Source organism: Leucoraja erinacea, chromosome 30 (genome assembly GCF_028641065.1).
Source record: "Leucoraja erinacea ecotype New England chromosome 30, Leri_hhj_1, whole genome shotgun sequence".
NCBI lineage: Eukaryota > Metazoa > Chordata > Chondrichthyes > Rajiformes > Rajidae > Leucoraja > Leucoraja erinaceus.
In genome coordinates, this window is record NC_073406.1 from 21,736,738 (window position 1) to 21,750,023 (window position 13,286).

The 13,286-nt window shown below is 43.0% G+C and overlaps 1 long non-coding RNA gene across 1 annotated transcript; it reads right to left on the reverse strand.

Annotated features, from left to right (window-relative positions):
- Positions 1–315: 315 nt before the first annotated feature.
- LOC129711742 (uncharacterized) lies at positions 316–6,019 on the reverse strand. The gene is made up of 3 exons (XR_008725915.1): positions 2,669–6,019; positions 742–832; positions 316–408 (listed from the first exon to the last, which is right to left on the reverse strand). It is a non-coding gene; the product is annotated as an uncharacterized LOC129711742 (long non-coding RNA).
- Positions 6,020–13,286: the final 7,267 nt, after the last annotated feature.

A 13,286-nucleotide genomic window follows, 5' to 3' on the forward strand; every position in this document is an offset into this window, starting at 1 on the left:
CTACATTCTGCACTGTGTGTAAGAAGGAACTGCAGATGCAGGTTTAAATCAAAAGTGGACACAAAATGCTGGAGTAACTCAGCGGGTCAGGCAGCATCTCTGGAGAGAAGGAATGGATGACATTTTGGTTGCTTTCATGTATGCTGAGATTTACCTGATAGCAAGCAAAGCAAAGTTTTTCACTATATCTCAGTACATATGATAATAATAATCACATACCCCTGTACCAATAACATCACCACCCAATGTACACAGAATAGAAATTCAGATATACAGTAGTTTAGGTTTGTGAAAAACTGAATGCAATACCTACTTTTATTTATCTGTGAAGAATTAATCGCTGAATGACACTGGTTGTCAGCAGTGCTGTTGCCTTTAACACGAATGGTCATATTCAAAGCTGCGCAGCTGCAAAAATAATATTAATCAATGTATTATTCCCAGCTGCTGCAAGCTCAGTGATGCAAAATCAAAATACAATAGGTTCTGGAAATCTGAAATGAAAACGCTAAATGCAAGGAACACATAGCAAGAGACTGCGATAGGGAGAGAGAACAGACTTCATATCCATTAACTAATTTACCCTCATTGCATGAGGAAAGCTCTAAGACAGTAGAGTTAAACCCATGCAAAAATCTTTAATTTGCAGGTTATTCCACAGAGCAATGTGAGCACATATCATTCTTATTGGAAAAATCTGGGCATGTGCCTTAATACCCTGATTCTAAAAGAAGGACTTACTTAGTGTGAGGCTGGCATTTCTGGCTGTTCGTGGTATTCAGAAATGTTCCTGAAGCACAGGAACATGCCTGTCCGTAGTGATCCTCATTACCTTAAAAATATAATTTAATATCAATTTTATAAAACAGGCAGTTCTCCTCTCTTCTGACTCCACCTTAGTTAAACTGTATGTCAAGTGCAGAATAAGAGCTTCTGCTTTGCCACCAGAAAATATCTTAAGGAGACTATGCAGTCGCCACATGTTCGCGGGTGGTTGCCGGGGAGTCGGCTTCATGGTCGTGAGGAGTTCCCGCATTCTGGGGATTAGTCCATGTTGAAAAATTAGCGGCGACCAGAATGAAGCCGCCATGTAGAGTAGTGAGAATTCTCGTGCTGTAGGTGAGTCGCCAGGAGGTCCTAGTGGGTTGCCAAGAGGTCAAAGGTTCTTGTAGGTTGTAGCCGGTGCTGACCGGTGAATTTCATTGGCTCATTGGGAAAAACCAAGGATAACCGACCGGTAATGTTAATGTCCGCCGAGCTTCACAGCCGTGTATCTCTGGCTTCTTAAAAGTTGGCTCCACTCCTTCCCCTCCTTCCCCCCCTTCTCCCCCCCTCTCCCTCCCCTCTTTTAAAGGACACGTGACCCTTCCCGAACACTGTGCTTTCACCGTCTTAATTACAGCGCCAGCCTTGCTGTTCATCACGGTGTGTATCTGTATCACATTGGCTTTGCACCGTGTGAATTTTACTCAGACAGCATTCCCCCCGCTTGCCCTGTCCCCCGCCTGCATAAAGGGCTGGTGAAGGAAGCGATGTGTGTGTGTGTTCCACTCTGACCGTCGCCGTTCCAGTCGCCTGAAAAATCACCTAAGTGGGACAGGCCCATAACTCTCCCCTCCCTTCACAAGAGACTACACCCAGTTTACATCCTTTACCAACTGTATTTCCTTTCAGTGAATATACTAACTTGCGATGAGTTAAACAAAAATCCCCACCAGAGTGGATACTTTGAACAAGAAACAAACTTTTAAACTGTCAGTAATGACAAAAATAATCGTGCTCGAAACCACTGCACTGGTTAATCAATCATTCTCTTTGTAGCTGCAGGCTAAATCCTGTGCTGAAAGATATGTAATAACCATATAACCATATAACAATTGCTGTCAGTTTGCCAATGGCCCAAAAAAGTCCGTGCTCGAACAACTTTTTTTCCCTTAGTCCCACCTGCCTGCACTCATACCATAACCCTCCATTCCCTTCTCATCCATATGCCTATCCAATTTATTTTTAAATGATACCAATGAACCTGCCTCCACCACTTCCACTGGAAGCTCATTCCACACCGCTACCACTCTCTGAGTAAAGATGTTCCCCCTCATATTACCCCTAAACTTCTGTCCCTTAATTCTGAAGTCATGTCCTCTTGTTTGAATCTTCCCTATTCTCAAAGGGAAAATGGAACTCTGTCTATCCCTCTCATCAAAAAAGACCTCTATCAAGTCAACCTTCTGCGCTCCAGAGAATAAAACCTAACTTATTACCTATTCTGTAACTTAGTCGATGAAACCCACGTGGCATTCTAGTAAATCTCCTCTGTACTCTCTCAGTACAATAATGACAACCCAATGTCATTACATAATAATGTCACCCAAGAATCTTAAGCTGCCTGCATTTAGATAATGCTCAAAGCTGTGTCACTATTGTAAATTACAGTCTATGGAATGTACAGAAAATAATTCTATCATCAGAAGAAAGTTATTTGTGTTTCGATAAACCACGCGGCAGGTAAATAGTACAGTAAGAATGACAAAGCATTTACATTGTCATCAACATCATCAGCAAGTGTTGATCACAATGTAAATGGTTTGTCATTCTTAGTGTATTAATTATGTGAATGAAAAGAAATGTATTCTTTTAAAGAAAGAATTAAGTTTGGTGAAGTCCGTACCTTTGTGGGGTCCCTTTGTGGCATCGCACCTTTTACAGTATTCACATTTTGTTGCATCCTCTGTAGCACAGTAATAATGGAGAGGGCATTCACATTTTCGATTTGATGTTGTGCTGCATGGAACTGATTCGACACTGCCACCTGCAACAACAACCACCAAGAAGAGTAGATGTAAAAGGGGTGTGGAACATCACCAGCAGCCAGTTCATCTTCAAGTCCCACAACATCCCGCCTTAGAAATTTATAATTAACATTTCATTGTTGCTGCGTTGATCTCCTGGAACTGCCTCCTCCAAAGAGCACTGTGGGTACATAGTTTTTTTGTTTAGCCTTAGAGATACAGCACAGAAACAGGCCCTTCGGCCCACCGAATCTGTGCCGACCAGTGATCCCCATACACTAAAGGGCCTGCCCCACTGTACGAGGTAATTCAAGAGTTCTCCCGAGTTTCCTCTGATTCGAACTCGGAGAATTACGGTTATAGCCACTCGTAGGTACTCTGGGCTCTCGTGGACATTTTTCAACATGTTGAAAAAACTTCACGAACTTACCGCGTTTCCCACGTACCTGCCGTTAGCGTTACGAGCCACTAAGAGATGTCCCGAGCTCCGACGTACCCGTTACGTACATTCTACGTACTTACCACGAGTTCGATTTTTTTTTAAACTCGGGAAAGCTGTTGGGTAAACTTGTATAGTGGGACAGGCCTTTTACACTATCCTACACACATTACAATTATATCAAGACAATCGGCCTACAAAACCTGTATGTCTTTGGAGAGTGGGAGGAAACTGAAGCTCCCAGGGAAAACCAACACAGGTCACAGGAGAACATACAAACTCTATATATACAGCACCCGTAGTCAGGATCGAACCTGGGTCTCTGGTGCTGTAGGGAATCAACTCTACTGCTGTGCCACCGTGCCACCCAATCTTTACTTGAATGACTATAGTGGTTCAAGAAGCTGGCTCACTACAACCTATTAGGGATGGGGAATAGCTTCTGGTATGGTCAACGATCCCCTGACCCTGAAAATGAATTTAAAAATACTTTTCCTGTGACTTCTCCTCATCGTTCAGTCAAATTTGTAGTAAGAGTAAAACACTTGGCTTCTCAGGCTGCTCCAGAGAATTTATCTTTAACACTTGAAGATGATCATGAATCCAGCATCTCAAGAATCCTATGGTACACTCTTCTCTGAGGGAGATACAGTCAATAATACAGGCCAGAAGAACTTCTCTGACATGTTTTAGAGATTTTAGGGATATTGTCTGCACCAGAGGCCTTGTTGTTTTTCAGGTATCGGAAGGCCTTTTCAGCTGGTTGCTAGATTAGGTTGGCACCAAGATCAAAGTAAAATAGCCTTGCTCAAGTGTCTATTCGTAATCATTTGCTCAGTACAGAGAGAATCATTGATAATGCTGTCATGGGAAACTTTACTTATCAAAATTCTGGTACAGATGCTCAGGCCAAATTTCCTTCTCTGCCTGTAGAAGTATTTCCAAACTTTAAACCTGAAAGCTCTGGCTCAGATTCAATCTAATTCAATTTTAATAGAAATTGTGGACTTTGCCTCAAGCATTTATATATTCCCTTTGCGGGAAGACCGCCTGTGCCTTTGAACACAGGTTGGTGTTCAAAGTGCACGCAGTCTTCAAGAGGATAATGTGCTGGTGGAATTGTTAACGTTTACTGGAGAATTAAAGAAGGTATTTGAAGACTTTACCCATGCAGGGCCCATAACACTTGCGACACTTCTGCAGAGAATTCTTCACCTCTGTGTAAGTTCCGTCCTTGCAAGGGGAACAAATTGTTCTGTTTTGAAATGAACCTTTCAATAGAAATTAAAATATATAAAATGGTAAGTATTTCATATTTCTTATGGACAGTGAAATGTCTTGACATACCCCACATCAATCACTGCAGTAGTTTATACGCAGTGAGGTCCTATGAAACGATTGAGACAAGTTAATATGGTGCACTGGTACGGCAGTGCAGCTGCTGCTACTTCATACTGGCTGAACAAGGCAAGCATTTTATATGCCTTCCTCACTACCCAGTCTATCTGTGCTGCACTTTCAAGGAACTATGCTCTTGTACCCTAATGTCTCTCCATTTAACAACACTCCCAAAGGCCCTGCTATCCGCCATATATGTCACACCCCAGCTTAACTTCCCAAAATGCACCAGTTCATTCTTTCCCAAGTTAAATTCCCTCTGCGTTTTCCGGCTCATGTTCTCAGTTGATCAATATCCCGCTAGACAACCTGCCTCAGGTACGTACAGGTTTGTGTCTTTGGTAAAATTGAAAATTGTTCCTCGTGTGTCGGATAGTGATAGTGTATGGGATGATCGCCAGTCGGTGCAGACTCTGGGATAAAGAGCCTGTTTTCGCGCTGTATCTCTAAAGTAAATTAGAAGGCTCACCAAACACACCCCCAATATATCATCTCCAAAATATTGTCATGATGCTCTTCCTAATCAATAGTACAACTTCCCCTCCTCTTAGATATTGCCTCCACTTCGGTCACACCGGAAGATAGACACAAAATGTTGGAGGAACTCAGGTCGCATCTCTGGATAGAAGGAATAGGAGATGTTTCGGGTTGAGACCCTTCTTCAGACTGAGTCAGGGGAGAGGGAAACATAGAGATAAGGATGGGTAAGCTGTGAGCAGGAGGAATCACAGAGGGGGAGCAGTGAGAGAGAATGTTACAGAACCCTCATCGGAGAGAGGAGGAGAACTTCTTCAAAGTAGACATACCTTGAGGAGATTTTCATACAAAATGTGCAGGAAGGAACTGCAGATATTGGTTTACACCAAAGATAGACACAAAATGCTGGAGTAAGTCAGCGGGACAGGCAGCATCTCTGAATAGAAGGAATGGGTGGCTTTTCGGGTTGAGACCCTACTACACCGGAAGAGTTGATACCTGGATCACTGAGCTGCCTCTCTTGCCCGTCCCTCAACCATGTTCTGAAATACCGGTAACTACAATATCGTAACCCCCTATGTCAATCCATCTGCCTTACCTTGAGGCTTCTTGTATTAAAGTAAACATAGTTTATCCTATCAGATCTCTATCCCTGTCCTACCTACTAAACCTATATAGGCCAGTTGCGAGCAAATGAGACTAGCTTAGATGGGATATCTTGGTTGGCATGCCTATTCTGAATTACTGGTCCAGTAATGTAATCATGTGCCTACGTGCCCCTTTAAAACAATTTTTTAACATTTAATCTGTAAAATTGAGTTGAATCAAACTGTGTGACTAAGGTATGGGAATACAAACTAATAAAATGTATCATTTTGAACATAGTACAGGTATGAGCAAACCGGACTTGTAATGGGCTTCTGAGTAAAGATCTAATTCAATGTTCATTGTGGATAGTTTAAAAAGGCATCAATATTTATACAGAAAGCATCTTAAAAGTCTTCCTTACAAATTGTGTATTTAGAAAGTCTGTTTCTTCTGTAACAAAAGGGTTACCATTGGTGCTGAGGAAAAACCCAGAAAATAACAATGTGATAAATAGTAATTTAACCAGTTTTTATGTGAGATGGTGGGAGGATAAATATTGGCCAGGGCTTGTCGTCACCTAACAGTTGACTGCATAACAGTTAGATTTAGCTCTTAGGGCTAAAGAAATCAAGGGATATGGGGAAAACAGTCGGGACGGGGTACTGATTTTAGATGATCCGCCATGATCATATTGAAAGGTGGTGCTGGCTCGAATGGCCTAATCCTGCACCTATGTTTCTATGTTTCTAATCTCACAGGATATTTTAAATCTACTGAGAGATTACACAAGTAGGTCACAGCCTTCCTCACCCTCCAACCCTGTAACAGTCACCTAAAAACATGCAAAATTATTGACATCATTTTTTTTCCCTTCGGTCCATAGATGCTGCTGCACCCGTTGAGTTTCTCCAGCACTTTTGTCTACCTTCGATTTTCTAGCATCTGCAGTTCCTTCTTAAAAGACCATTAATTTACCTATTCATTACATAGCTGTTCAATATAGATTCCTGTCCATAGCTTTGAATCCACATGATACAGTTTGATATCTCATCAACAGAAGATACACAAAATGCTGGAGTAACTTAGCGGGACAGGCAGCATTTCTGGGGAGAAGGAATGGGTGACGTTTCGGGTCGAAACCCTTCTTCCTAGTTTTCTTTCTAAACTTTCCTAGTTCTTTCCTAATTCTATCCTAGTACATCAACAGGATTGAATCAGTGATCTAAAGCCCCTGTCCCACTTAGGAAACCTGAACGGAAACCTTTAGAGACTTTGCGCCCCACCCAAGGTTTCCATGCAGTTCTCGGAGGTTGCAGGTGTTTGCCGGAGGTTGCAGGTAGTGGAAGCAGGTAGGGAAACTGACAAAAACCTCCGGGAACCGCAACGAAACCTTGGGTGGGGCGCAAAGTCTCCAGAGGTTTCTGTTCAGCTTTCTTGAGTGGGACAGGGACATAAATCATATGTTCAACGTTCCAGCGCATGCTTCAACCCACAACCTTCTGAAATAAGGGTTCCACCAATGAGCTAAGTCTCTTGAAATAATTAATTCACAATCTCTTCATCATTGGCTTCCTGACAATGTGGCCGAATAAATAGTCGCAGTCTTCTATTTGACCTTCTTTTCACAATCTCAGATACTGACAATGTATCACAGCTTATCTTTCACCAACCACCTGTAAAGATAGATAAAGCACACAAAATCGACTGACAGTTGTAGGAAAGAATGGTTATTTTACCTGGAGGGCACATTGACGGAGAAACCTAAAAAATAAAAAATAAAATGGTACAATTATAACTTCTGATTGTAACACAATGAATGAAGAGAAAATATAACTTTTGGAAAAAAAAGACTTTCAGAAGATGGAGAACATTCAGTTTTATTTAGTTTCAGAGATACAGCGTGGAAACAGGCAGTTCGGCCCATCGAGTCCGCACTGACCACTATCCTACACTACCCTACACACATGAAGGACATGTTTACGTTTATACCAAGCCAATTAACCTACAAACCTGGACATCTTTGGAGTGTGGGAGGAAAGCAAAGATCTTGGAGAAAGTCACAGGAAGAATGTACAAAGGTAGACACAAAATGCTGGAGTAACTCAGCGGGACAGGCAGCATCTCTGTAGAGAAGGAATGGGTGACGTTTCGGGTCGAGACCCTTCTTCAGACTCCGCGCAGACAGCACCCGTGGTCAGGATCGAACCTGGGTCTCTGGCGCTGTACACCAGCAACTCAACAGCTACACAACTGCGCCGCCCATTCAGATGATGAAAGATTTTCCTGGCTCCAAGCCAGTTATTGTTGCCGGGAACCTCCCCCGTTGCATGCCCTTTAAAATGGTGATTATAATCCTAACCCAGCCTTGTCTCTAAGCTTCTGAAAATGACTCACCATGAAGATAATGAGTGGCTCTCGGACCACAAGACTTATCTGATAATCCGTGTGAGAATTAGCTCCTATATTAGCTGCAGTTTTGATAATTTTATTATTGCATTTCCTTTCGCATGCAATGGGGACGGAAAAGACATTGCTTTGTTTACATGCCTATGGGTTGCATTCAGTCCCTTCGTATAGCCTTTGGTTCTCTTCTCTAATATCTACCTGTGGCTCTGTGTTCGATAATCCTTCTGTGGAGCACATTAGACTCCTTGGTTAGATGGTGTGGTTTAAATGCCAGATGTTGTATAAATGTACAGCGCTGGAGACCATTTGTCCCAACAAGTTTGTGCATGTGCAGAATAAATTGAACTAATCAGGTCACTCTCACTTCTTAGCTTTTGGCCTGTGGCCTTGCAGGTTCTAGCTCTTCATGTGCTCATCCAGGTAGCTTCTAATTTATTAATTCATCACAATAAAGAGGAAGCATTTGGCCCATCAGGTCTGTGCCAGCTCTCAATAGAATTCAACCTTGATTTCCTTGTAGCCATGCTCTCTTATTCTCTCTTACATGTCCATCAATTAACCTTTTGATTATTTTTCCATTAAAGAGCAATTTATGGCAGCCAATTAATCCATCTATATGTCTGCCTTTGTAATGTTGGAGGAAATTGAGGACCCCAATAAATCCCATGGAGCCAAAGGGAGAATGTGGGAACTTCACCTAGATAACACCTGAAGGTCCTACCTCAGGTTGCTGCAGCTGTGAGCCACAGCATTAACTGTTAAATGTCATGCTTTCTACCCCCAGCCCTGTTACAGACAGCAATTTCTAAACATAGCTTGGATTTATTTCTGCACTCCAGTCTTTCCACCAATTAACAAATTCGACCAGTTGTTATCAGCTCATACTTGCCTCAGAGCAGGGGTGAATCAAATGTCCGCTTGGTCTCCTTTGTTTCAAAGAGACCAACCCCAGTCTAGTCAGAAAATGGCACAAAGTGCTTGAGTAACTCAGTGGTCAGGCAGCATCTCTGGAGAACATGGATGCGTCACTTTTTGGGTCGAGGTTTTGACCCGAAACATCATCTATCCATGTTCTCCAGAGATGTCTCCCGACCTGTTGAGTTACTCCAGCACTTTCTGTCCTTTTGTGTGCTAACCAGCATCTGCAGTTCCTTGTTTCTACATCCCAGCTTAGTCAGTCTCTCTTTGTAATAGCAGGCAGCAAGCAGGGCAGCAAGTAGGATAGATGCCATGTTCTCCTTTCACTAACTGCATACTTACAGTAACAAATTAATATTGTCATTTCAAATGCAAAATTGTCCTGAAGGTTTTTATTGGAAGTGAAATTAGTTCCCTAAGCATCACATTGCAAGCTATTGTCACAGTTGCAAAAGCAGTATAACATCCACTTAGGCCATAATTCACCAACGGGATGAATCTGTTGCCTTCACTGAGGGAATGGTCCCATGCCAGAAGGCTTTGTCAAAGAATGGTACAGTTGAGCAGAGTCTCAATAGCAGAAAAGTCATGCGTGGGAGTTTTTACAGAATACAATCAATCTCTAAATCGCCATTTATTAGATCTTTACAGTATTTTAACAACATACACTAGAGGGCAACATTGTACAATAATATTATGACAGATCACAAGCTTTAGCTTTTAACATCACCAATAAATAAAAAGGGAATATTTCCTTCATATGTTGCTTTGGTGCTATAATTATGCAATATTTTCTGTTACTTTGAAGCAGTATCTCATTTGAGGACAAAAAAATCAGTACATCAGAAATGTACAACTTATAACACAACATTTTGTGGACAGCATTATTGATAACTTGGAAGGCCAAAGACTACTTAGAGTTAACCAGCATGACTTCTCAAGGTCAAATCCTGTCTGTCCTATCTGATTGAATTTTCTGAATAGGTAACAAAGTATATTGATAAGGGCATTGCAGTAGAATTGGTTTACATGAAGTTTTGACAAGGTCCCACAAGCTTAGGGTCTATAGATCCAGGGAACTATAGATCCAGTAAATTGGATCCAAAATTGGAATCGGAGGACAATAATAGAGAGCTGTTCAAGAAGGAACTGCAGATGCTGGAAGATCGAAGGTACACAAAATTGCTGGAGAAACTCAGCGGGTGCAGCAGCATCTATGGAGCGAAGGAAATAGGCGACGTTTTGGGCCAAAACCCTTCTTCAGACTGAAGGGGGGTGGGGGGGGAAGAAGGAAGGAAAAGGGGAGGAGGAGGAGCCCGAGGGCGGGCGGATGGATGGGTGGGAGGAGACAGCTAGAGGGTTAAGGAAGGGGAGGAGACAGCAAGGGCTAGCAAAATTGGGAGAATTCAATGTTAATGCCATCCGAACGCAAGGTCCCCAGGTGGAATATGAGGTGCTGTTCCTCCAATTTCCGCTGTTGCTCACTCTGGCAATGGAGGAGACCCAGGACAGAGAGGTCGGATTGGGAATAGGAGGGGGAGTTGAAGTGCTGAGCCACCGGGAGGTCAGGTTGGTTATTGCGGACTGAGCGGAGGTGTTCGGCGAAACGATCGCCCAACCTACGCTTAATCTCCCCGATGTAAATCAGCTGACACCTAGAGCAGCGGATGCAGTAGATGAGGTTGGAGGAGATGCAGGTGAACCTTTGTCGCACCTGGAACGACTGCTTGGGTCCTTGAATGGAGTCGAGGGGGGAGGTGAAGGACAGGTGTTGCATTTCTTGCGGTTGCAACAGAAAGTGCCCGGGGAGGGGGTGGTGCGGGAGGGAAGGGAAGAATTGACAAGGGATGTTGTAATAGATGTAATAGAGAGAGCTGTTTTTTTTGTGACTGGATGCCCATGATTAGTGGTGATCTAGAGGCATTGTTGTCAGGACCCTTGCTGTTAGTAAAACATGTGAATGATTTGGACGTGGACTTCGTAGGCATGATCATCACATTCGCAGATGGCACAGAGGATGGTGAAGTTGTTGACAGGGAGAGTAGATTGAGGCTGCAGGGTGATGTTGTTGTGTTTTTAAAATTGGCTGGGAAATGGTTAATGGGATTTAATCCAGATAAATGGGATGGTGATGAGCTTTGGGAGTATCAGTGAGGTTAGGTGAATGGTCAACTGAATGGTCAGGTGTTAGGGAGTACTGGTAAACAATTACCGTTAAAACAGAAAGTACTTGTGCTATACACAGGATAAGCGTTCAACCAAGAAAACCAAGTCCAATGCCAAAGTAGTATCTAAACTACTATTCATACTTATGCTAAAGGACAATAACAGAGGGAACTTGGTGTTCAAGTCCAAAGTTCCTTAATGGTGTTACAGCACAGGGAAATAACATGGTTAAGAAAAGATATAGGAGACTGGTTTTAATTAGTCAGGGCATTAAATACAACAGCAGAGATGTTAAGCTCCAACCGTATAAAACATCTAGAGTACTGCATGCAGTTTTGGTCACAATGCTATAGATATGATAGAAACATAGAAAATAGGTGCAGGAGTAGGCCATTCGGCCCTTCGAGCCTGCTCGAGGACGTGATAGCATTTGTGAGTGTGCGGAGGACCTTCACCAGGATGTTGCCTGGGATGGAGCGTCTCTGTTATGAGGAGAGACTGGAAAGGTTGGCATCTCTGTCAAAGTTCTAAAACCTGGTGGTGACAAACCTTTCTGCCAAATTCATATCTTAATTTCTCTGGTCAGGGAAGATGAGGGAATTACAGGGAACATCATAGTTATCTTCCAATCAGGAGACGAATCTGATAGCAGTAATTACCCAGGGAGATCTTTCCACTGCCTTCCAAAGGGAAAGTTATTGCCAGGACCATCTCCTGGTGGCGGTAGAACCACTCCCCAAACCACAATATGGATTCAACATGTCAAAAGGTACAATGGGAATGATCTTCAGCATGCAGCAACTCCAAGAATAATGCAGGGTGCAATATCAACCTCTGCATAAGGTCTTACCAAAGACATTTATCAGCTGATATCTGAAGATGGGTCTCGACCCAGAACATCACCCATTTCTTCTCTCCAGAGATGCTGCCTGTCCCGCTGAGTTACTCCAGCATCTTGTATCTACCTTACATTTATCAGCTAATTGGCCGGGGCAAGTAGAATCCCGGGAGAGTCAAGGGGAGAATAAAATGGATCATGTCTACTGAGCAACATTAATTCTGCCCTCCTTTAAATGTTTCAAAAACATGCACAACCGTTAGCAGACATCTCAAAGCACAGGAAAGGTACCACCAATGTTGTCTCCAGAAAATTATCAAACGACTTCGGATCGGGAACACCAAACAATATCAGAAACTTCCCAGGCCAACTTCCTTAGGCTGTAATAATGATCAAGTCCATCTTCCACCTGCCATAGACTTGCAAAACAAATCAATCCTGCTTCTTCTTCTTTCGTGTGGCGTGCACAGCCTAAAGTTGTTGGACAATTTGTTCTATTTGATCTTCCATTTATGCACGTCGATTTGATTGCATTAGTCAAAACAGGGCGGACCACGTGAAGGTTGCAATCTTCCACCCTATCAATCTTGCTATCCTGACAGCAGTCTACATCCCTCCCCAAGTGGATGTCAAGCTTGCTCTGACTGAACTGTACTCCACTATCAACAGCCTAAAGTGACAAAACACCCCAAAGCCTTGGTCGTTGTAGCCGGAGACTTCAATCAAGCCAACCTCAGCGGCGTACTACCAAAGTACTATCAGCGCGTCTCTTGTCCCACCAGATGCCATAAACACCATTGACCACTGCTACACATCAATAAAAAACACCTAGCGCTCTGTCCCTCGGCCACACTTTGTGGAATCTGATTACCTAGCTGAGCTTCTACTCCATGCCTGCAAACAAAAACTAAAGCAGGAGGATTCAGGAGAGAGAGTTGTTCAAATTTGGTCGGCGGATACAGATGACATCCGACCCGACTGCTTTGAGTCAGTGGATTAGTCCATATTCAGTTATTCTGCAGCTAACTCGAATGAATACGTCACTGCCCTGACTGATTTCATCAGCAAGTATGTAGAGAAGTGTATGCTGACGAAGACAATCCATGGATGAACTGTGAGGTACATTCACTGCTGAAGGCCAAATCAGTTGCAAACAAGTACAAGAAAGCTCATTATGATCTTCGCAAGGATACCACGAGACATTGTGTTCAAGAAGGAACTGCAGATGCTGGAAGATTGAAGGTACACAAAAATGCTGGAGAAACTC